This window comes from Theobroma cacao, chromosome 10, assembly GCF_053813885.1.
Source record: "Theobroma cacao isolate CCN51 chromosome 10, ASM5381388v1, whole genome shotgun sequence".
NCBI lineage: Eukaryota > Viridiplantae > Streptophyta > Magnoliopsida > Malvales > Malvaceae > Theobroma > Theobroma cacao.
The window spans coordinates 21,750,308-21,776,746 of NC_142648.1; the positions used below are offsets into that span (position 1 = coordinate 21,750,308).

At 31.9% G+C, this 26,439-nt stretch overlaps 1 pseudogene; it reads right to left on the reverse strand.

Annotated features, from left to right (window-relative positions):
• Window positions 1-15,611: 15,611 nt before the first annotated feature.
• LOC148760426 (uncharacterized) lies at window positions 15,612-16,556 on the reverse strand (annotated as a pseudogene).
• Between the last annotated feature and the right edge of the window lie 9,883 nt (window positions 16,557-26,439).

The window sequence follows — 26,439 nt, forward strand, 5'->3', positions numbered from 1 at the left end:
GGATTATCTATAGATGCATATCTCACCTAGTTAGATGACTAAATTCTGCACAGAACAAGAATAACTTTTGTTTAGGCAAATACTGGACAAGGTCAGGGTAAAAGGTCAACTGAATATCTTAAACACCAGCGTGTATGGTGGTGGCTATTTTTCTTGTCAACTTTTTTTTTGGGCTGGAGTTTTTTTTTTTTTTTTTTTTTTTTATAATTGAGGGTGGGGGATTCAAATTTTATTTTTTAAGTAGGAGATTATGCACCAACCAATAAATCAAATGCTTTGGTGTTGGATCGAAATCCTGTTACTTGTTTAGTATATATAACTTTTAATAGCCAGTCTGGATGAAATTTTAGTAATTTGAAATAGGAATTCACTTGGTTCCACAGTGAGTGTGACATTGATTCTTTGTGGTATTCTGGAAGAAGATGAAAAAGATTTAATCTCAAAAGACTCATTTTGGAACAGAGGAATATTTTGGAAAAAAGGTTATGATAATGTTGCGTACTGTCAGTTTATAAAAAAATTTGATTCAACTTATCTTGTTGTCTGTTATTGAATCTTCTCTTAATTTACGGGATCTTTTTGTTTTAAAAAACTAAAAATATCTAAATAATAATATTAGAAACTACTTTCTAAAAATCAAGAACTAATTCTTTGCCTTGACTTTGGTAACCAGTCAGGCTAATTCTCCGAACTATCCAACACTTCCCCTCAAGTTGTACATAGATGTCTATCATGCCTAGCTTGTTGATAAGAAACTCATAATTAGGTATCAGCAAACCCTTTGTAAGAATATCAGCTATTTGTTGTGAAGTTGGAACAAATGGATTACAAATAGCTCCTCCTTCAATTTTCTCCTTTATCAAGTGGCTGTCATTCTTGACTAGCACATTTGATTTGTGGAATGAAATAGCTATTTTGTAAGAATAAAATAAAATGTAAATAAAATAAAATAGTTATTACGTAGTTTGGTATGACGAATGAAATATGATAAAAATAATTATTATGATTTATTGTAACATTTAATTCGTAACAATAATTTTGAAATAAGAAAAGAATAAACAATAAAAAGATAAAAATATCTTTTATTATATATATGATTATTTTATTTTATTTTATTTTTTAAAATATTAATATTTTATTTATAATCTAATCATTTACATTATCAAATACTAATATTTTATTTATAATTTAAATGTTATTATGATTATTTATTTTTAAATTATTTTACTTTTAAATATTAATAATTTATAATTTATTTAAAAATATTAAAAATTGATAGTTTAAATATTAATATTTTATTTTTACTTTAATCATTAATATTAAAATAATAATATTTAATTTGTACTTTAAATGTTATTATGATTATTTATTTTTATTTTATTTTATTTTATTTTTTAAATATTAATAATTTATAATTGATTTAAAATATTAATAATCTGTCATTTAAATATTAATATTCTATTTATAGTTTAATTATTAATTTTTAAAAATATTAATATTTTATCTATAATTTAAATGTTATTATGATTATTTATTTTTATTTAATTTTATCTTTTAAATATTAGTAATTTATATTTTTATTTAAAATATTAATAATTGATTATTTAAATATTAATATTTTATTTATAATTTAATCATTAATATTATAAAATACTAATATTTATTTATAATTTAAATTTTATTATGATTATTTGTTTTTATTTTATTTTTTAAATATTAATAATTTATAATTGATTTAAAATATTAATAGTTGGTCATTTAAATATTAATATTTTATTTATAATTTAAATATTATTATGATTAAAATATTAATACTTTTAATTAATTTTTAAATTTAAACTATTTTATAATATATAATTAATAACTTAAACTTTTTATTATAATAAGATTTATTTTCTCTATTTGCATTTTTTATTTTTTAATTTATATTTTTACTTAATAATTTTAAATATTAATATTTTCTATATAATTTAAATATATTGCAATTAAAATATGAAAATATTAATAATTTTTTTATTTATAATTAATATTAATTTTATAAGTTTAGGTTTGTAACTTTTGAAAGTAAATAAATACATTTTAGTCCAAAATGTTTGGACTTTATTCACATGGGTGTGGAATAGCTAATACCATAGGGGTAAGTGGTATTAGCTATTCCAAGCTATCGTAACATGCAGATTCGGGAATCCGACCGTTAGACGTGGGGCAAAAAAAACAAGTTAGGAGACGCCACCAATCATCTTTTCTAGGTGCGATTGGTCACTTATTAACTCGATTCTAATCGACGAAATCCTAAATTAATTTTAGGTCCGTTGAAAGAACGAGAACTGATTTACGATTTTTAGAGATGGGTTTGGGAGTGCGGTTACGCATGAAGAAGGGTAAGCACCTCCATGGCATCCGTTCCACAAACGGTACCATTTAATCTTAAGCTATCTTATTGTAACCTACCCTTGATTTTATTTCTATATTTTCTTAATCCTTGCTTATTAATTAATTCTTTATCATATTAGCTGATTGAGTCTTTTATTCAGTTTCACAAATGCACATGATACAGTCATAAAATGATGTTATAATTCGTTCAATTTTAAATGATGAGGTCAGTAATCTTTTATCGAGAAATTGTTTGTAGACCATCCCAACGCTTTGGTGAAGTCTTGAAGTTTTCCTCACCTAGGGATATCTCGGGAAGAACTCGTTTCTACGAGCTATTCGAGGAAATCCCATCATTGGAATTCCCGCTCCATTTAAAAGATAAACGTAGCATACTATGACAAGATAAAATGATGATATCTATATGAATGTATTTATTAATTTAGTTGGTTTATTATTCATGCAATAATTTGTTTAATAATTTAGATGCTTTATTACCTTGTTCATATATTTATTATTATTTTTTAATTATTTATTATTTTTTAGAGTTTTCTATTTAAATCTATATTCCTTAATTAACATTATGGATTAATATTTTTTACTTAACTATATATTTTATCAAACAAACAATTAATTAACTTTATTTAATGATGTTTGTTTAAGTTAATTAACTAACTACATTAATTTAGATTTAAATGCAACATTATGTAAATTTATTTTTCCTAATATATATTATTTTCTAGCAACGATTATTTGAGTTAATGGGTATTAGAGTATAGAGTTCGGATTTATCCTAATGTTTTAATGAAAATCAATCTCGAACTCCGTACTAAGAAATCCGTCCGAAAGAGGCAACTCTTTGCCCCTTTTTAAGTGAAATTCTAGCATCGAATCATTCAAAATAATCATTTCATATTTTATAATAATTATATTTACATCATGTATTTTTCTTTATTCATTATTTTTTTGTTGATTTTTTTTGTTTATTTTGATGTTCTAACACTAAAACGGACCTACTTGTTTAAATATATAATCTTTCCCTAGGAAAGTCTAAAATTATACCAAAATTACATTTTAATTAAGTAAAATGAGCTAGACCCAAAATTAATTAAAATAGGCTAGACCCAAAATTAATTAAAATAGGCCTACAAGCAAAAAGGTAAGAGTTATACCTTTCTAGGTCAAGATTGGCCAAGCTCGAAGGCCCACAGAAAGCTTAAGCCTATTGCACCGGATTTGCCTCTTGAAGCCCACAAGACTGAGCTTAAAACACACCGTTTTAGATGTTTATTTGGCAGCCTGTAATCTTCCAAAATGGCGTCGTTTTGAAAACCCTAAACCTAAGTATTAAACTTTTTTCCCTTCTCTTCTCATTTTCTGCCATCTTTTTCTCTTTTTAGCCGCAACCCTCTCTACCTTCTCTTTAAAAAATTTTCCCCCCTTCTCTTTCTCTTTTGGCTAACAAAAGCTTTTCTTATTCTCTACTTCTCACCGACGTCTCTCCTTTCCCTCTCTCTTTCTTTTTTCTTTCCCTTCCTTCTCTCCTTTTTCTCTTTTCTTTCCTTTTCTTTCTTCCCCGCTGGCCAACATCTTTTTCCTATCCCTCTCTTCTTTTTTTTTTCTTTCTTTTACCTTATTTGTTGGCATCACTTCTTTCCCTTTTTCCTTCCCTCTCTCTCCGTCGCAGATTGATAGATTTAGCCCCAAAAATCTCCCTTTCTTTGCCTAAATTGGACCTCCCCTTCTGTGCCTAGGGCTGTGTAAACAATTAGTTCGGTTAGTATGGTTATTGGATATCCAATAACCGAACTAACAGAATTCCTATATAAAAATAACCGAAACCGAGCCGAACTAAACGAAATTGAACTAATTCGGTTAGTTTGGTTCAGTTTCCAAAAACTGAACTTAATAATTTTTTTGTTTGTTTGTATATATCTTAAATATTACTTGTATTTGTCAAAAGGAAATGAAGAAAAGCAGAAACCTGAGGAAAGACAAAAAGCAAGAAAGCAAACCATGGGAACAAGATTTAATAGTTAATTGTAGGGGTTTTATATGGGTGTCTGTAGTCTCCAATTTGTGGAACAGGCCATGTTATGAAGATAGGTTGAAAGGATAGTGGAGAACACGTGTAAGCCATATAACAAAAATACTGCTCTAATTTCAACTTTATTTGACCGGCTTAGACTTGCGATTTGAGCCAAGAATATACTATTGAAAATAAACTACATAAAATCATTAAGGTTTCATCAGTTTCTGGTACTTCTCTTTTTTGGTTAAATAAGGATTTGCATTACCAAAAACAGAGACAGCTACAAAGTTTCCACATCTTGGTACAAAGTACCAAAGAAACAAAGGTTGGTTCATAATGGTACAAGATAAACTCAAATTTTGAAGCAGTACTTGTTCTAGCCAGTGCATCTGTTGCATTATTAGCTTCCCTAAAGATAATATGATCTTTGAGTCGACCCTCTTGAGAAGGTTTTTGTAATCACCAACAAATTGGGTTCAAGAATCTGTTTTTATTAAAGAGTCATTCATAAGCAATGGTTTTAACATACCAAAAAAAAAAGAGTAGGGGGAGTGAAAGTGGGGGGTGGGGGAAGCCATGCTTAAGTTGATATCTTGAAGGAACCTTGAGCGTACAACTATGGTTTTTTTTTTTTTTTAAAGCAACCAGAAATCACATTCATTGCTTACACAACAGCTTGCATAATATAAAATTTTAATTATATAGACATAATTGATGTTATGTCCCTCCAATTACAAACATCTAAATTGCAAATGACATGATAGGAATGCCACGACAAGATCTGTCACCATTCATGATTAAAAAACTCAAGCTAGAAAGTACAAACAAGTTGCAAATAGATTTTGAACACAATAAACTTGACAGTGGATGAAACCTAAACCCTAAACCAAAAGAAAGAAAAGAAATATTTACCTATGAAAAGGTCAAAACTTTGATTGCTTTGATTTGGCTAAAGTTCGATTTTCCTACAATAAAAGTAAAAAAAGAATAGATAAAGTATAATAAGTAACTCTTGAAAAGCTTAATTTGTTAAATCAAGAATAATATAACTACAATTAACAAAAAACCAAAAATAATTAATGAATATTGATTATTAACATGTAAATAATGTTGTAAAATTTTCAAATATTAACATTTTGCCCTGCAGCAAGGTGCGAGAAAATTTATAGTTAAAACTATAGCATTATTATTTAAAGTAAACTCCTACAACCTGCAATATCCTAGTTAAAATAATTAAAACGTTAGATCTACATGTGCAAAATGCGTCTTTTCAGAATGGGCAAAAATCTCCAGATTAATAGCATAAATATTTAAACGTTACAAGAAACCACCACCAAAAAAAAATAATAAGCAAAAAGTCAAAAACCAATATAAAAAAACTCATCAACCATACCCACAAAATTTCAAGCAAAGAAAACATAGAACAAAAGGAAGAGAAGAGGAACTAAAAACCCATAAAAACTTGATGTGGGAAGGGTGAAGGATGGCAGCAACTTGCTAAAGATGAGAGAAGGGGAAGAGAAGAAGGTAGAAACTGGAGACTGGAGAGTAGAAATAGGACGGATGAGAGAATGGGAAGAGAAGACGGTGGAGATTGGAGAGTTTGAAGAGTGGAGATGGGACGGCAAAAGAGGAACCAAACAAAGAGATGAGATTAGCATTTAGGTTTAGGATTTTTTTTCATGTACAATGTCTATAATGCCCTTCGGTTAGTTCGGTTAATTCAATTAGAAATTTTTCTAACCGAAATCGAACTGAAATAATGTTACTAATCGAACTATTTTAATCGAATTAATCGAAAAATTGAACTAACCGAACCGAAAAAATCGAACTCATTTTGGTTTGATTCGGTTATTCGGTTCAGTTGATATTTGCTCACCCCTATTTGTGCCATTGGCCACCCAACCCTCAAAACCCACTACAAACCTCACAAATCTCCCTCACCTAAATACCTCCAAACATGAAATCCTAAGCCACCACCATCCCTCCCATTTTTTTTATATATTTTATTGTATTTTTTGATTGTTGTTGATTGTGGTTAGGGTAGTCTTTTGGTAGTTTAGGATTTTGGTGGCTGATTTGTTTTTTTTTTTTTTTTTTTTTTGCTTTAGAAAAATCTCCCCCGGTTGTCTGTTTGAGACCCCCTTTTAAGAGCTAGATTGTCCAAAATTTTGGACAATCTAGAGATGAATCATACTCTTCTGAGCATGATTTCACAAGGCTTTGGCACAAAGGGGGAGTTGGTAGCCGGAGGTGACCATTCCTCCCCAAATATGGCTGCCTCATAGGGACATTAAACGCCTTGTAATGATGAATTGGAGAAGGATTGAGGACATGCTCAATGTTTTCCCTGTTTTCTCATTTTTTAATCTAAATTTAATTCTTATTTCTATTTTTTAGTTTTTATTATATTATATTATTATTTATTTTTATTTTTGGTTGATTTTTAGATGGGTGTCTACACAAGCTTTTGCCAAATTTTGAGGAATAGTCATTCCTTTTAGAATGAATATTCTTTCCCCAAAAACAAACCAAATGAAAGGAGAAAATTTTTTAAGGAATGGAAAAGGAAAGGCTACCAACATGATGTGAATGTTTTGTTTTGTCATGTTGAATTGGATTGTGTGCAATGCTAATGGTTGCCTTGTTGTTGCAATACAACTTTTAGGCATGGTTGCAAGTCTTCTAATCTCTTCCGAAACCCATTCTAGCCACATCATTTCAAAAACTCCATGACCATTGATCTGTATTCTAGCTCAACACTACTTCGAGCAACCACACTTCTCCATGTCATTAAGTTCCTTTACACAAATGTACAATAACCTGATGTTGATTTTCTATTTATGATAGATCTTGCCCAATCTACATTAGTATAGGCCTCAATGCTCTGTTGTTCATTTTTCTTGAAAAATATACCTTTTCTAGGAGAACTCTTCAAATATCTTAAGATTCGATACACAGCTTCAAGATGTTCTTCATGAGGGGAATACATGAATTGACTTACAAGGCTTATTTCAAATGCAATATCAGGCCATGTGTATGACAAGTAAATAAGCTTCCTAACTAGTTTATGGTATTGTAGTGTATTCATCAAATTGCCTTTGCTGTCTCCGAGCTTCTGATTAGGATCAATTGGAGTCTCAGCAGGACGACAACCACTCATACCTGTTTCTTTGAGTAGATCAATGACGTATTTCATTTGTGAAACTGCAATTCCTTTCTTTGATCGAGCTACCTCCATTCCAAGAAAATAATTTAGTGATCTCGAATCTTTAATCTTGAACTCAGATGCTAAATACTGTTGTAATCTCTCAATCTCAGTTGTGTCATCCCCAATCAAAATGATATCATCCACATACATTATGAGAATAGCTATCTTCCCATTAGTTGAATATTTTGTGAACATGGTGTGATCTGTTTATCCCTGAATGTATCCTTTGCCTTTTACAAACTGGGTGAACCTTTCGAATCAAGCTCTTAGTGATTGTTTTGACCTATGTAAATACCTTTTTAGTTTGCATAGTTTTGACCTAAACTTCCTTTCAAAGCCCGGTGGTGGATCCATGTAAACTTCCTCCTCTAAGTCACCATTAAGAAATGCATTCTTGACATCTAACGATTGTAGAAGCCAATCAAGATTGGCTGCAATGGATAGAAGTACTCTTATTATGTTTAACTTCGCCACTAGTGCAAAAGTTTTGAGGTAGTCAATACCATATGTTTGAGTGAAACTTTTAGCCACTAAGCATGCTTAATATCACTCAAGGGATTTATTGGACTTGTATTTAGTCGTGAACACCCATTTGCAGCCAATTGTGTTTTTCACTTTTAATAGACCGATTACCTCATATGTTTTGTTCTTCTCAAGAGCCCGCATTTCTTTAAGAATAGCCATTTTCCATTTAGAGACTTTTAACGTATTTTGCACAATCTTTGGAATCTCCACACAAGACAATTGTGAGGTAAACATAAAAAAGGTAGGTGACATATTTTTGTAAGACACAAAGTTTGCAATAGGATACTTAGTACAAGTTCTGATGCCTTTGCAATTAGCAATGGGAATATCAAGGTCGGACATACTAAACTCGAAGTGAGCTAACTTGGAATTAGCTAAAGTATTAAGGTTACTTGGATTTTCAGTGGAGTTTTAATTAGTTTGTGGTTTTAGCTCTTGACATTATTGACAGGTATTGATCTCATTGCTTTGAGTTTGTTTTCTTCATAAATAACAAGAAGTTCTTTCGTTCTTGTTGTTTCTCCATTCTTATTCCTATCAAAATTATGAGATGACCCTATAAAATTTGGACTTCAGTTTTCATTAGTTAAAACACTAGGTTTTGTGTTTATAAAAAAATTTAGCCCATCAAATGTGGTGTTTATGGATTGAATGGCATTTTTGGGTTGAAAATATCAAAACATTCCGAATCTCCAATATATGTTTCCCTTGAAAATGAGTATAAAATAACAGTTTAGACTCAAAAAAAGTGACACCTATTATGACAAACATTTTTTTGGATCTAGGATCATAACATTTGTATCCTTTATGAGTTGGAGCATAACCTACAAAACCACATTTCCTTACTAGTGGATTTAATTTCCCCACGGTTTTGAGCATTAACATGACCAAAGGCAATACATCCAAACACTTTTAAAGGCAAGTCAAAAGACCATTTAGATATGAGAAAACTCTTTTTAAGAATACTTAGAGGTGTTTGAAAACTTACGATCTTTGTAGGCATGTGATTTATAAGGTATGTAGTAGTTAAAATAACTTCACCTTAAAGATTATTAGGAACTTTATTTGTATACAACAATACTTTAGTAATCTCCAAAAAATGTTTGTTTTTTCTTTCAGCTATGCCATTTTATTGAGGAGTGTCATTACAAGAACTTAGGTGTATTATGCCTATTTTTAAGAAAAAATCAACTAAGACTTTTTCAAAATATTCTGTGCCATTGTCAGTTCTAAAAAATTTTATTTTTTCTTGAAACTATGTTTCCACCAAGGCATAAAAGATTTTGAAAACCTTTTCTACTTCAGATTTTTCCTTTAGCAAATACACCCAACTTACACTCGTGTGATCATCAATAAAGCTAACAAACCATTTTTTTTCATAAGGTGTTGAAACCCTAGATGGTTCGTAAACATCATTGTGGATTAACAAATGGTTTTGATGCCTGATATGGTTTTGGAGGAAAATGTAAACGATGATGCTTGGTTAATTCACAAATCTCATATTGAAATGAAGATGGACTTTTATTTTTAATAAACTAGCAAACAAGTGTTTTAAATAATAAAAACTTGGATGTCCTAATCTACAATTCCATTGCATAACATCACTAGGAACATAAATAGATTGAAACGTTGTACTATGGACTTGTTTTCCTGAATCAGTTTCCAATTTAAACAAATAAAGACATTCGCTTTCTTTAGCACTATCAATTGTCTTCCTTGAGACCATTTCTTAAAACTCACACCGAAAGGGATAGAAATTAGTTTGACACTTGAGATCTTTAGTTAACTTACTGATGGATAACAGATTAAAAGACAATTTAAGTACATGAAGAACTTTATGCAGAGTTATGGATGGAGATATACCAATGGATCCTGTCCTAACTACTCCCGAGATAGACTTATTAGCAATCTTGATACTTTTGTTCCTTACACAAGGAGTGTAAGTGCAAAAAAGATTGGAGCAACTTGTTATCTAATCAGTTGCTCCATAATTTACGATCCAAAAGGTGGTTTGTCTAGAAGAATAAACACTAAGAAGGGTAGTAACAAATTTAAGTTTTTGAGCCACAGAACAAAAGGAATTTAAGAATTGTGGAGATTGAAAAAGCTTGTGCAAGTGCTCTAGTTGTTCTTTTGTGAATAAAGACGCTTTTAGGGTGACTTGTTGTCCCCAATTTTCTTCATTGTAAGGTTTAAATGCTTGGTTTTTGCCCAAGTTTTCTTTTTCCAGTTTGAAGGTTTCTCATGAATCTTTTAGTAGGTTTCCTTCGTATGCCATGGCTTCTTGTTGTGATCGCACTAAGGTTTTTTCTTTTTGTTATTGCTAAATCCAGTATCCCTTGAAAACAGGGCTCAATTTTCAATATTTGCCCTAGTTTTTGCTTCTTGGTTGTTCAACATAACCTTCTTTCTTGTCTTTTCTCTTTTAATCTCAAAAAAAGCTTCATGAAGTGATGATAGAGGTTTTTTTTCCAAGGATCCTAAACCTCACTTCATCAAAATCAAGATTGAGACCTGCGAAAACAAATACATATGGTCATTCGCCTCTTTCTTCATGATTTTCACACTATCAGTAGAATAATCCCATTCATTATTATAACATTGATCCAATTTTTGCCATAAGGAAATCATCTCATTATAATATATAGTAACTTACGTTTTTCTTGTTTAGATTTTCACAATTTTGTTTTCAAATCAAACATCTGAGATGAATTTTTTACATTGGAATAGGTTTCACGCACTGCTTCCCATACATCTTTTGCAGTAGGTAAAAAGAGATAAGGTTTACCAATAACTTGCTCTATTAAGTTGATTAGCCAAACAATGATTAATGAATTTTCTTATCTCCATCTACTCATATTTGGATCTCCGATTTCTGATTGCTTTTCATCTTTAGTTAGATCCCCAAGCTTTCCCCTGCCATCAATTACCAGCTTCACAGACTAAGCTCATTCTAGGTAGTTTTTGTTGTTTAGTTTGTAGGAAGTTAACTAGAAAGAATGCTAAGAAAAATAGTTTGCTCCATTTGTCATGGTAGTTTCGATTGTTGAGCTTTCTACCTCAGAAGAATCTGTGGTTCTTCTTGCCCCAGTCATGGTTGTTTTGACCATAAAAAAAAAAGAGCCTTGCTTTGATACCATGTAAGTTTATGAAAAAACTTAATTCAACTTATTTCATTTTACTAAATAACAACTACAATATATAGGGAAAAACATAACAATAGAATCTGTTATTGGATCCCTTTATTCTAAGCACTAGAAAAGATCCCTTAATTTAAAGAATCTCTTTATTTTGAAAAATTGAAAATATCTAAGTAATAAAATTAAAAACTAATTCTTAAAAATCAGGAACCAATTCCTTGACTTGACTTTGCTAACCATCCGACCTAATTCTCTTAACTATCCGACATGTACTCACAACTTTATAGCCCAAATTATACATTAAAAATTACATTTGAAAATCACTTGGAAAATCAATGCATGTTTCAGTATCATGCAGATAATGGCTTATTTGTTAATCAAATTTGACACATTTATACTATTAATCTGTGAACATGGTATAAGACTGAGCAATGTGAATAGACAACTATATTGTCCAACTATTTTTAAATTTTGGATAGATTTTTATAAAATATTTTAGATAAAAAAATATTTTAGTTAGACAATAGTGAGTGAATTCAAGTTATGTGATCTATGGCCAAAGGTGTCTATGTGGTTTAGATACTAATTTCTACTAATAACATTTTTTCAAGTAGCAGAGAGGCAAAATTAGAAAATTATTTCACCCCAATATAGAGGTCAATAATTGGTATTCTTCTTGATCTACATAATTGTAAGATGTAGTACTATTTGAACATTCATGTACATATGGCAAAGCCTTGTTTATCTTGTTCTTTATTCTTAGGTGATTAGAATAGGGGTCTTTTCTATTTTAGGAGATAAATCCTGATAATCATGTAAGGTCAGAAAGTACAATAATTATTCATCGAAAAGATTTGACTTAGGTTGGGGGTTAGGGAAGAAGCAGAGTAAGCCCAAATGGGTATTTTTGAAAGATAAATCTAACTTTGATTGGTAGCTCAATATTCTCAAATAGTCTTTTAATCTTCGATATCCCTTTAGTCCTTCCTATTTGTCTACATCATAGTTGTGTGGTGCATAACTCCTATTGGTTTTGAAATTAAATTACTTTGGTTGATTGTTGTGTGTTTGTGCTTTAGCAAATAGAAAGACCCAAGGTTTGCTATTCATAGGCCTTTAGAAAATAGCTGAGATAGGTGAGGCATTGATCATGAATCCTTGTATACCAATACTAGTTGAGATGGTGGATCTATGTCATAGCTCAATTCCCGAACCATGATCAACTCAATGGCTCAATAAGCATAGCCTACCAAGCCCAAGCAAGCCTCTCTTTCTTTAAGATATAAAACTCATAATTTCTAATAAATATTCTTTCGAAATTAAACTATGAGAACCAAGTACATATATATATATATATATAATGTTCTCGAATTAGGGTTATCATTTGTCAACCCTAAACGACATGGTTAATCAAATCAAATGTACAGAGTGCACAACAATCTCATAATTTACATTTAAGTAACTATATGCATATACAAGAGACCTTGACTATCAGCGGAGTGACTTTGGGCGTGGGTACTGTTACTGGATGCCATGTTACCTACCAAATGGTGAATACAAATGAACTATTCGACCTAGGTCCCAACTACCTCTAAATCTGAAAAACGTGAAGTTGAAAAGAGTGAGTATAAACCCAGTGAGTGGACATAGGAAGGGAATAAGCAAAGGATAAGGAAAGTTTAGAAATCATGATGCATGTATGTTAAAAACAATGCAATTTAGTTTAATTCCTTGTAAAACCCCTAAATTCGACCTTTGATTATTTAACCCCTTAGTGTTGAAGGATCTATGATCCATAATGAAATCGAAAAGTGAAAACTACAGTAAATATTTAAGCAAGACAAGCAAGACAGAGAGTTTTTCATTGCATTGAAAATCAATTTGGAAACAATTAACAATTTTAACATTCAACATTCATTGCAATGACATAATATTTGCTCTAATATTTTTATGGTATGTGTAAACATGTATACAACCACCAGCTCATCAGCTGATGTGCACTCCCACATTGCACATAGCTGGAATCATCATCCACCGGCTCATCAGCTCATGTGCAGTCCCACACCACACATAGCTGGAATCATCATCCATTGGTCATCAGCTCATGTGCACTCCCACACCGCACATAGCTGGAATCATCACCCACCGATCATCAGCTCATGTGCACTTCCACACCGCACATAGCTAGAATCACCCGTCATCACCGACATGTGCACTCCCACACCGCACGCGTGCGATTACAATTATTACATAATATTATCATTCAAAGCATAACATATATATCATCAGAATATAGGAACACATGGGTTCATCACATTACACATTTTACAACATAAAACGTTTCATCAAGGGCTTGTTCCCAGGCATGACTTAGAGAAAAAAAAATAAAATAAAATCATTTAAGTGCTTTATCCCAACACATATGTATTTCTCAAAAATAATTTAATACAAGTTCACTCACCTTAACAATGCCACCTAACAAGACTAGCACCCACAAGATCTTAATCCAAGTAGTCCCGAAATACCATTAAAACCTGTAATTGCTAATAAACAATAATAGCTTCAAATATATCATAAATTTAAACTTAATAATTCTAATAAGCATTCTCTTGGTAAACTACATTCTAGCCTAATTTTTAACCTAGAATTCTAGTCTAATTCTCAAACCCATCATATCAACTCTTCCAATTTAAAGGTTTTTTACCTTCGTGAGCTTGGAGGCATAAAGATCAACAAAACCTAATATTTTTAAGAAAAAGAATTTGAAGAAATTAGGAAATAAAATCTGAAAATATAACCCATAAATTCATAAATTCCAAGAGTTGAAGATATATACCTTTTGGCCTTAAAAATGGAGATTTAAAGTTGAAAATTCAAGTGTCGGTGATGGTGGAGTAGCAATAGAAAATAAAGGAAAGAAAGAGAGATTTTTTTCTTCTCTCTCCTAGGGTTTGGTTGTGCTAGAAAATGGGGTTAGAAGCTGTAGGTTTGGTGCCCAATAAGTTAGGAGAAGAAAGAAGTAAGAAAAGAAAGGAAATGAAAAGAAAACAAGGAAAATCAAATGAAAAAAATTTGATTTTCATGGAGGTGAAATGAAAATGGCATTGGGTGGGTGAGGAAGAAGAAGAAAATATCTTTTGGTGAAGATAAGAATCGGTCATGGGATAAGGATGAAGAGTCAAAGCTTTCTTTGGAAGCTTTGACCAAATTAATGACAAAATTATCATTTTACCCTATAAGGTTTTCACCCTTTTTAATTGCATCCTCCCACAATCTTTTAATTCCAATTTCTTTTCATTTTTCTTCCTTAACACTTGTACCAATAAAATGTCAAGTTTATACTTCAACATGGTATCACCGCAATATTTAAATATTTATTTACCCGTACTAGCTTTATTTAATAAAGACACGCGGGGTCCTATTAATGTCATTTTTCTCCAAAATTTCCTCTTTCTTCTTCTCCCCTACTTAGATTGACCATATACTCTTTCTTCATGAAAAATTTCGACACTGAATAAAATATTAATATTTTAATATTATTTTATTCTAAAATTTTTCACTTGTCTCCTTGATACCTAAAATATCTTATTATGCCTTGATTCACTTCTGAATCACTTTTTATCTCATTAATTCATCCTCAATAAAAATATTATTATTTAATTATTATTTCTTCACGTGCGAAATATTTTATTCCAACTATTCCTTTCACCCTTCATCACTTTTAAACATTTTGATTAACTTAAATTGGGATCCGATAAGTTTTATTAGCCACCATATCGAAGTATGGGGTATTACAATCTCCCCCACTTAAATAGAATTCGTCTTCGAATTCACATCAGTGTCGGGTTATCAATCACAACAGTATCGCTTTCTCTAGCACTATCAATTTTCTTCCTTGAGATCATTTCTTGAAACTCACACCGAGAGGGATAGAAATTAGCTTGACACTTGAAATCTTTAATTAACTGACTGATGGATAAAAGATTAAAAGACAGTTTAGGTACATGAAGAACTTTATACAGAGTTATGGATGGAGATAAAATAATGGATCCTATCCTAGCTATTGTCGATAGAGACTTATTAGCAATCTTGATATTTTTGTTCCTTACACAAGGAGTATAAGTGGAAAAAAGGTTGAAGTGACCTATTATCTGATCAGTTGCTCCAGAATCTATGATCAAAAAGGTGGTTTGTCCAGAAGAATAGACACTAAGAAGTGTAGTAACAAATTTACGTTTTTGACCCAAGGAACAAGAGGAATTTAAGAATTGTGGAGATTGAAAAAGCTTTTGCAAGTGCTTTAGTTGTTCTTTTGTGAATAAAGATGCTTCTAAGGTGACTTGTTGTCCCTAATTCTCTTCGTGGTAAGTTTGGAAATGCTTGGTTTTCGCCCCTTGTTTTCTTTTTCCAATTTGAAGTTCTCATGAATCTTCCAATAGGTTTCCTTCGTATGCTATGGCTTCTTGTAGTGATTGTACCAAGGTTTTTTCTTTTTGTCATTGCTAAATCTAATATCCTTTGAAAACAGGGTTGAATTTTCAATATTTGCCATAGTTTTAGCTTTTTGGTTGTTCAACATAACCTTTTTTCTAGTCTTTTCTCTTTTAATCTCAGAAAAAGCTTCATGAAGTGATGGTAGAGGTTTTTTTTCCAAGGATCCTAGACCTCACTTCATCAAATTGAAGATTGAGACCCGTCAAAAGCAAGTACATATGATCATTCGCCTCTTTCTTGATGATTTTCACACTATTAGTAAAACAATCCCATTCATCATTATAACATTGATCCAATTTTTGCCATAAGGAAACCATCTCATTATAATATATAGTAACTTCACGTTCTCTTTGTTTAGATTTTCATAATTTTGTTTTCAAATCAAACATATGAGATGAATTTTCTACATTGGAATAGGTTTCACGCATCGCTTACCATACATTTTTTATAGTAGGTAAAAAAAGATAGGGTTTACTTATGACTTGCTCTATTGAGTTGATCAGCCAAGCAATGATTAATGAATTTTCTGATCTTCATTTGCTCAGATTTGGATCTTCGATTTTTGATTGCTTTTCATTTCTAGTCGATGCCCAAGCTTTCCTCTGCCATCAATTGCCAACTTTACAGATTGAACCCATGTTAGGTAGTTTTTACTGTTTAGTTTGTGGGAAGTTAACTGGAAAGAACGCTAGGAAAAATACTCTGCTCCGTTTGTCATAGTAGTTTTGATTGTTGAGCTTTCTACCTTAGAAGAATCTATGGTTCTTCTTGCCCTAGTCATGGCTAGTTTGGCCATAAAAAAAAAAGCCTTACTTTGACACCATGTTAGTTTATAAAAGAACTTGATTCAACTTATCTTATTGTGCTGAATAACTGTCAAGCCCAACCTTTAATTATCTGTCATGTTACACATGAGACTGATAGAGTGATTGTATATTTGAACAGTCCCGGAAGAATATTTAAAAGTCGATATTGTGCTTAAAAGTACAAGTAAGTCGATTTATACCTCGAACTAATTAAAATAGGGATTATAAGGTGAAATTGGGAGTTTCACAGTCTAGGGATGACTTAAAATGGTAATTCGGAGTTCGAGGATCAATTTGGAGTCAAATCAAAATTTTCACTATTTATGGGCAAAATGGTCATTTGCCACCTGAGGACAAAATGAAAATTTAAGAAAAGATTTTTTTGACCCTATTTGACTTATTGGAGTATGATTTGAAGTTTAGAAGTGAAAAATTTTAATTCCGATAGAATTTGGAGTATAGGGGTGAAATAGTAATTTTACCACATCGGGGGTAAATCGGTAAATTTTCACCCCTGACACTTGTCAAGACTAAGGAATTTTATTCATCATGGAAATGAATAAACATGAGAAATGTGTGGTGGAGAATTAAAGAATTAAAAGTCAAATATTTAAAATTTAAACCAATAAGGAAATACCATGTGTCATGTTTTTATTATTTTATTGTTTCTATATAAAAAGGCATAAAATCAGCCCATTTCTCCCATAGTGGTCAGCCAAACTAGAAGAGAAGAGAAATCAAGGAAGAACAAACCCTAGGTGGGAAAAATCAAAGAGAAAGTGTTGGAATTCAAGGATTTGATCAAGCAAAGGTAAAATTTCTTTGATTTTGCTAGTGATTTACCTTACCCATGCATTTCTCCTCATTTTCCATGCTTAAATTACATGTTTTCATGATGAATTCATGGCTGGTTGGAATGGGTATGGAGAGAGAATGATGTTAGATTGATTTGATTCTAAGTTATGTTGGTGTTTAGAGTTAGTTAAGCATGTTTAGAAACAAAACAACAAGAAAAGAATCCATTTTTCCCATGAACCTTCAATGGTCGAACCCTATGTGAAGTGTAGAAGTAATGAATTGATTTTGTGATCAAGTGAATTGGTTGAAAAATTGATGAAATGATGATTTATGGTGAGAAAATGGAATGGGAAAAGTTTTAGTGATAGTGCACCACAATGGCCGAAATTTTCAAGAAGAATTGTGAGGGTTGTTAGGCTGAATTTTAGATTATTGGAATTGTATTTAGTGAATTGAAATATTAGAAATGAAATGGAGCAATTTGGAGTCAAATCGGACACAATTATCATTTAATCGGGTAATAGACCGAATTAGGTCAACACCGCATTTAAGAGGTAGTCGGATAAGTTGCATATCATATCATGCATATACACCGAGCCTGAATTGATTTTATAATGGTCAAGCATTGATGTGGTGAATTATGTATTGTACATTGTGGATAGATGGTGAGTAAATTACATTGGTAAAAGTACAGAGATTGTGGTTGGAGACTGAGATTAGGAGTACATCGACTCCTAGAACTGTGAGTGAACTTATTATCATCTTAATTATCTAGAGTAGTTTTATTCAATTGTGTGATTTTATGGAAAATGGGTTTAAATGGTAAATTGCTATGTTTTAGGAGAAATTGTAATTTTATAAAATAATTTTATAAATTTTCTGAAAAATTGAATATTGATTTTGAAAATAGAGTAATTGGAGACTGCTTGCTTGTGTTGTAAATTTATGATTTTAAATTAAATGGCTTATGACAATATATGAGCATGAATGGCTAAACTGATTTTTGGTGTTAGAATTATTTATACTGTGTATTCAGCCTTGAGAGGCTAGGTTGCGATAAATTGTCATGTCATGTAGAAAAAGATTTTATAAATCAGGTGGTAGATAAAATAATCCATAGTCACTGTAGTGGTGGGGGTTTCCGTGGATTGCCTATGAGAGGGGCACGATAGCCTAATTATATATTTACCTCCGGGGGGAGATGTTGGATGAAGTATCTCCTGAGGTAAAGATTTGAGTGCACTTCACGTGGACCACCGCATGAGAGTGAGACTCAGCTAACGTCAAGGCATGGCTAAAATTTCAGATGTAAAGACATTCAACAGCCTTGGCGGACTCAGTTGGGATAACCCTCGATCGAGGTATCCTTGATAACTAAGTATGAGAATGATTTTGGTACGAGCCAAGCTTTTTAGGAAATCATAAGCTTATTTGTTTATTTGGTTGAAATGAATTGAAAGGTAATGAAATTACAATATAATGACTTATTTTAATTCATCTCCATTTACTCGCCTTTAGATAGTTTAAATGGTGTCTGTTTACTCACTGAGATTTTATAATCTCACCACCCTTATTACCTCACATTTCAGGCTCGGGGAATTCCATAGTTAGTTGACTTTGACAAGGACCTTCATTTGGACTTAAATCGGTAAAAACTGTAGGTTTTCAGCTTCCGATGCATTTTGGTTAGATGTGAGCCCACGTGTTGCTATAAAAGTAATTTTATGCTTTGGTTATTTGCTTTATAGTATATATGAATATAATTAACTTTTATGCTATAAGAATTATTTACCGATAGCTTTATAAAAATTATTTTACAAGAAAATAGTTTATTTTATTGAATATTTTTATTATATTCAAATGGTCAAATTTTCACTTCAAATGAATGTTTGGATACTTAATTTGTTTTTAAATCACTAAAAATATATTTTCTGCTTACCTACTACATTTTTAGCAAGTTTTGAGATTTTCGACGAAAAATGATAAAAATGCCCTTGTGAGCCAAAAAACAGTATGTTATGTTCTGATTTGGAAATGACTCGTAATCTTTTGAATTACGATATTTGATAACTATTGCTCACCGAGGAAGTGCGAAAGCTGATAGAGAGCCTTGCGAGGTTTCGATCGGCATTCGGGGTGAAAAATGTTTGTCGAGGCTTCACGGCGGTTATCACGGGCTCAATGGGAGTTCCGGGTTGTGACAATAACAACTACAATATATAGGGGAAAACATAACAATAGAATTTGTTATTGAATCCCTTTATTCTAGGCACTAGAAAAAATCCCCTAATTTAAGGAATCTCTTTATTTTGTAAAACTGAAAATATCTAAACAATAAAATCAGAAACTAATTCTTAAAAATTAAGAACTAATTCCTTGACTTGACTTTGCTAAGCATCCGACCTAATTCTCCTAACTACTTGACAGGTACTCAAAACTTTATAGCCCAAATTATACATAAAAAATTACATTTTGGAAATCACTTGGAAAATCAATGCATATTTTAGTATCATGTAGATAATGGTTTATTTGTTAATCAAATTTGACACATTTATACTATTAATCTATGAACATGGTGTGAAATTGGGCAATGTGAATACACAACTACATTGTCCAACTATTTTTAATTTTTGGATAGATTTTTATCGAATATTTTAGGTAAAAAATATTTAATCAAACAATAGTGAGTGATTTCAGCTTGTGTGATCCATGACCAAAGGTGTCTATGTGGTTTAGATACTAATTTTAACTACTAACATTTATTCAAGCAGCAAAGAAGCAAAATTAGAAAATTATTTCACACTGATATAGAGGTCAATAATTGGTATTTCTCTAGATCTACATGAATGTAAAATGTAGTATTATTTGAACATTCATGTACAAATCGCAGAGCCTTGTTTATCTTGTTCTGTATTCTTGGGTGATTAGAATAGGGGTCTTTTCTATTTTAAGAGATAAATCCTGATAATCATGTAAGGCCAAAAAGTACAGTAATTATTCATTAAAAAGATTTGACGTTAGTTGGGGGTTAGGGAAGAGGCAGAGTAGGCCCAAATGGGTATTATTGAAAGATAAATCTAACTTTGATTGGTGGCTCAATATTCTCAAATAGACTTTTAATCTTAGATATCCCATTAATCTTTCCTATTTGTCTACATCATAGTTGTGTGGTGTAAAACTCTTATTGGTCTTGAAATTAAATTACTTTGGTTGATTCTTGTGGGTCTTTGGTTTAGCAAATAGGAAGACACAAGGTTTGCTATTCTTAGGGCTTTGGAAAGTAGATGGGATAGGTGAGGCATTGATTATGAATCCTTATATACCAATTCTAGTTTGAGATGGTGGATCTACTAATAAAGGACCAATCTTCAAACATTGTCCCTAACTTTGGCAGCTGACAGTGATGGATTTGACAAAAGATGATTTTTATATATATGAAATTAAATATCAAAAGATGATCTTAGCTAAAGGGTAATAAAGCTTAAAGCATAACAAGTAAAAGATGAAAAATGCCAAAACAACAACTTTGATGTAACTTAATTTTGAAAAACAAAATGATAATTCTAATACCCAAAATTATCACCACAAGAATTAATTGCACAAATGAATGAGACTGCACAAATATGAATATGTCAATCATGTGTTGAGCTTAATTGAATTGATTGAATTACATCTTAACGGGCTTTTAAATTAATACACAAAATATCAAAGTGTTATTCAGTTTATAAATAAATTGTGATTACTATTTTATATTTATACTATATGATCTCTTAAGACGAAGCAAGATGTTATTCAGTTTTATTATTGAAAGTTCTGTTTTGATTGATAAGAAAAACCAATTGAAAGTGATTAATTTCATTACAGTCCCAAACATGCTTTACCTTGGGTATAGGATCTATCGTAACGTGCGGGTCTGGGCACCCGACCCCCAGACGTCGGCGAAAATAATGTGGCGTAGGAGTCACCACCAATCTTTTTTTATCTAGGTGTGATTGGACACCTATTAACCCGATTCTAATCAACGAAGTCCTAAATTAATTTTAAATTCGTCGAAAGAACGAGAACTGATCCACGTTTTTTAGAGATGGGTTCGGAAGTGCGGTGCTGCACGGAGAAGGGTTATCACCTCCGTGGCGCCCGTTCCACGAACGGTACCATTTAATCTTAAGTTATCCTATTATAACCTACTTTTGATTTAGTCCCCGTTTATTAACTAATTTTCTATTAAACTGACTACCTGAGTCTTTTATTTGGTTTTACGTATGCACATGATGCAAGCGTAAAATGATGTCATGACTCGTTTATTTTAAATAATGGGGTCGGTAATCTTTTATTGAAAAATTATTCGAAGACCATCCCAACGCTTTAGTGAAGTCTCGAAATTTTCCTCACCTAGAGATATCCCCGGAAGAACTCGTCTCTACAAGCTCTTCGGGAAAATCCCATCATCGGAATTCCCGCATCATTTGCAAAATAAATGTGGCGTGCTATAACAAGATAAAATACTGATATCTGCATGCACGCGTTTATTGACTTAAGTGATTCATAATTCACCCAACTATGTATTTAATAATTTATCATTTTTTTATATGTTTATTATTATTGATTATTATTTCTTTATGGATTATTTATTTATTTTTATATTTTTTTGTTTTCTACTTAAATCCATATCCTTTAATTAACGTTTTTTCATTAATATTTTACTTGATTATATAGCTTATCAAATAATTAATTTATTTATTTTCTTTAATGATTAAATTAACTTTATTTAGTAATATTTATTTAAACTAATTAACTAATATAAGTTCAAATACAATATTATGTAAATCTATTATTTTTTAATATATATATATATATCATTTTTTTAACAACAATTATTTGACTTAACGGGTATTGAAGTTTAGAGTTCGGATTTATCCCGACGTTTCGGTGAAAATCAGTCTCGAACTTCACATTCAAAAAATTCCACTTAGAAGAGGCAACTCTTTACCATTCTTAAGTGAAATTTTTCGAATAATCATTTCATTTTTTTTATTCTTCTTATTTACTTATCATTATTACTATATTTTTTTTAGAAAAAAAAAACTAAATCTATTATGAATTTTCTTTCTATTTATTTACTTATTATATATATATATATATATATATATATATATTCTTCTAAACTATACATCTTTACTATTATTTTTATTACTATCATCATTATATTTTTTCTAGCATTAAAAGAAGCATTCATAATATATATATACATATGTATAAATAACTTTTCCTAATATGGTTTAAATCATAACAAAAAAACAAAAAAAATATAATTTATTTAACAAAATGGGCTAATCCAAAATTAATTGAAATAAGCCCAAACCAAAGAGAATGGGTTATACCTTTATGGGCTCGGATTAGCCTAGCTCAATGGCCCGCAGAAGCCTAAATCTGCTACACCTGGTCTGCTTCCTTAGGCCCGTAAGGTAGAATTCAAAACGCACCGTTTGGTGCCTGCAGAGCCACTCGAAACGGCGTCGTTTAGGCCTGGACTTTTCAACTTTTGCCACTCCACTAAAACGGAACCGTTTTGCTCTCCTACACCTGGGTATAAAAACCCTTTTTTTGGTATTTTCTATTATTTTCACCTTCTCATTTTCTCTCTCTAGCGTCGTTTCTCTCACTTCTTTTTAAAACTATTATTTTTTCCTCTCTTCACCAGTGCCTGCGTCCTCCACTTTCTCTTCTTAAATCCTTTGCCGGCTTCCTCACACTCTCTCTAACCTAAAAACCTCTATATCACTCTCAAAACCCCCACTAATCGACTCTAGATCTACTCCCTTAAATCACCTCCGATCGGTTTCCCTTCACCGATTCCTTCCATACGCTGACATCTCCCCTATAACCGGACCCTCCTCTCTCTATTCAACGGCGATCGGCTTTCTTTCTTTTTTTTTTTCACTGCCAGCCGACCACACCCACATAGATCAACTCCCCCTCTTTCACACACTACCCGAACCCCTTTGTTAAAACATTAATTTTTTTTCTTTCTTTTTCTTTTCTGATTGATTTTTGATTTTTTCTCTTGTGGCTAGGGTAGCTTGCTGGTAGTTTAGGGTTTTTGATGGCTGATTTGTGACTTTTTTTGGTTGTTTGAACTTGGTTTTTCTTTGTTTTCCGATTGGTTTTTTTGGTTCTTTGGTTCTTGCTCTCTGATTTTGGCTTTTGCAGGTTCCATCTTTAAAAGCTAGGTTGTCCAAAAATTTGGACAACCCGGTAATGGGGTTCTGGCAGCAAGGAGTTGGCAGCTAGAGCCCCATCACTCATGGTGGTTGAGGGAAGGGATGGTTGGGCATATGCCCAGCCATTCCTCTTTTTTTTATTATAATATATATTATTTTATTTTATTTTTTTTTATTTTTTGAGGTGTCTACAGTTACCCCTCTTTGTACATTCTTGAGAATCAAGGATAGTGCAAAGACGTAGACACCACATTTGACTTATCTCGAAGTCAGTTGATTTAATCAAATTGATCTAGGCTCAACTTATCTCAAAATAAGTTCGATTTAAACAAAAATGAAATTTCTAGACTTGATCTAAGCTTGACCCATATTGGAACAAATTTGATTAAAATTCCTAGACTTAATTTAGGCTCGACCTATCTCACAACAGGTTCGATTTAAACAAAATTGAAATTTCTAGACTTGATCTAGGCTTGACCCATATTAGAACAAATTCAATTAAAATTTCTAGACTTAATCTAGGCTCGACCTATCTCACAACAGGTTTGATTTAAACAAAATTGAAATTCCTAAACTTAATTTAGGCTCGACCTATCTCATAACAGGTTCAATTTAAAATTGAAATTTCTAGACTTAATCTAGACTCGACCTATCTCACAACAGGTTTGATTTAAAAATTAAAATTTCTAGACTTAATCTAGGCTCGACCTATCTCACAAACATGTTCGATTTAAAAATTAAAACTTCTAGACTTAATCTAGGCGCGACTTATTTTACAACAGGTTCAAGTTAAAAATTATAATTCCTAGACTTAATCTAGGCTCGACCTATCTCACAAACAAGTTCGATTTAAAAATTAAAACTCCTAGACTTAATCTAGGCGCGACTTATTTCACAACAAGTTCGATTTAAACAAAATTGAAATTCTTAGACTTGATTTGGGCTCGACCTATCTTAAAACAAATTTGATTTTGAAAATTAAAATTCCTAGACTTGATCTAGGCTCGACTTATCTTAAAACAGGTTCGATTTTAAAAATTAAAGTTCCTAAACTTGATCTAGGCTCGACCTATCTTAAAACAGGTTCGATTTTAAAAATTGAAGTTCCTAAACTTGATCTAGGCTTGACCTATCTTAAAACAAGTTCGATTTTGAAAATTGAAATTCCTAGACTCGATCTAGGCTCGACCTATCTTAAAATAGGTTCGATTTAATTCACAGAGGCCAACTTAATTAGATTAATCATCACAATGAGAGACTCAGATCCTTCCATCAAAGTTTTGCAACCTCACCACTTTAGGTTAGTGGATTCCTACTTTCGAAGCTTGGGACATGAATTAGTTTAGATTCTTGTTTTGAAAATGACCGCGTGCATGGCTAAGCATGTATGCATGATTGAAATGATGAAATGTTTTCATGTTTATGATTCATCAAGGTTCCAAGACCCTTCTCTTACTTCATCCTATTTTTCACTAGAACTTTCGATCTTCTTTGCTTGTTTTCTTTCCTTCTGGAGACTTCAGTTAACTCCAGATTTTCCTTAAATACCTTATCTTTTGACATTTGACTTTGCCTTAGGTTCAAGGCTCTGCCATTCCTTTTCCTCATCATTAAGTCTTTTGCTGAACAATGAGTGTAATTTCTTGCTTAATTAGTTTATTTCTTTTACCAGTCATCATTCATTTCTATGACAATTACTATGTGAATCATGGGATGGTAAATAACGAAAGGGTTAAAATAAAGAGGCGAAGGAGAATTTCATATATGAGAAATCAAATAATTCAAGGCAAAGAGAATTTACAGAGCAAACATTAAATCTTTAAGTGATGAACACTCAGACCATTCAGAGAAAATAATCTGATTTTCGATTTCAAGAATTGTCCTTGATTGATGCTTTGAGCAAATCTGTAGATTGCAAACTCCTTGACTTCCCCTGTTTTGCGAAATTGTGGAGCTCCATTCATAGTGTATTTCTACCTCAATCTTGTATTCCATTTAGGCTGACATCTTTAAATTTCATTCTAACTTCCTACTTTTCGACCTCAAATCTCCCTTTTCGGGTTTTCAGCATGAGCCTCCTCTTTTAGGTACGAGCTGTCCTTTTCGAGTTTTCAACATGAACCCCTTCTATTTTTTTTTCTTAAGCGTAGTACTTCTTCAACGCATCCGCATTTGTCGGATTAGGCAAATCCTCCTCATCCATGTCAGCCAAAATCAAAGCTCTTCTTGAAAAAGCCTTCTTTACCACATATGACCCTTCCCAATTAGGCATCCACTTGCCCCGAAAATCAGTTTGATTAGGGAGTATTCTCTTGAGAACCAACTCTCTTTCTCGGAACTGCCTGGGATGAATTTTTTTCTCGTATGCTCTCATCATCCTTCGTTGGTACATCTGGCCATGACAAAGAGCCGCAAGCTTTTTCTCCTCAATCAGATTCAATTGTTCGTAGCGGGAGCGGACCCACTCAGCATCTACCAATTTTGTTTCCATCAACACCCTCAATAATGGGATTTCTATTTCAACAGGTAGAACTACTTCTGTACCATATACTAATGAGTTCGGAGTTACCTTGGTGGAAGTACGCACAGAAGTTCAATATGCATGCAAGGCAAAAGGAAGTTTCTCATGCCAGTCTTTATAAACTTCAGTTATCTTTTCGGCAATCTTTTTGATATTTTTGTTGGCTGCCTTTATCACTCCGTTCATCTTCGGACGGTAAGTTGTCGAGTTATGGTGCTTGATCTTGAATTTAGTGCAAACCTCTTTCACCATCGCACCATTCAAATTGCTTGCGTTATCAATAATGATCCTTTCTGGAAGCCCATATCGACATATGAT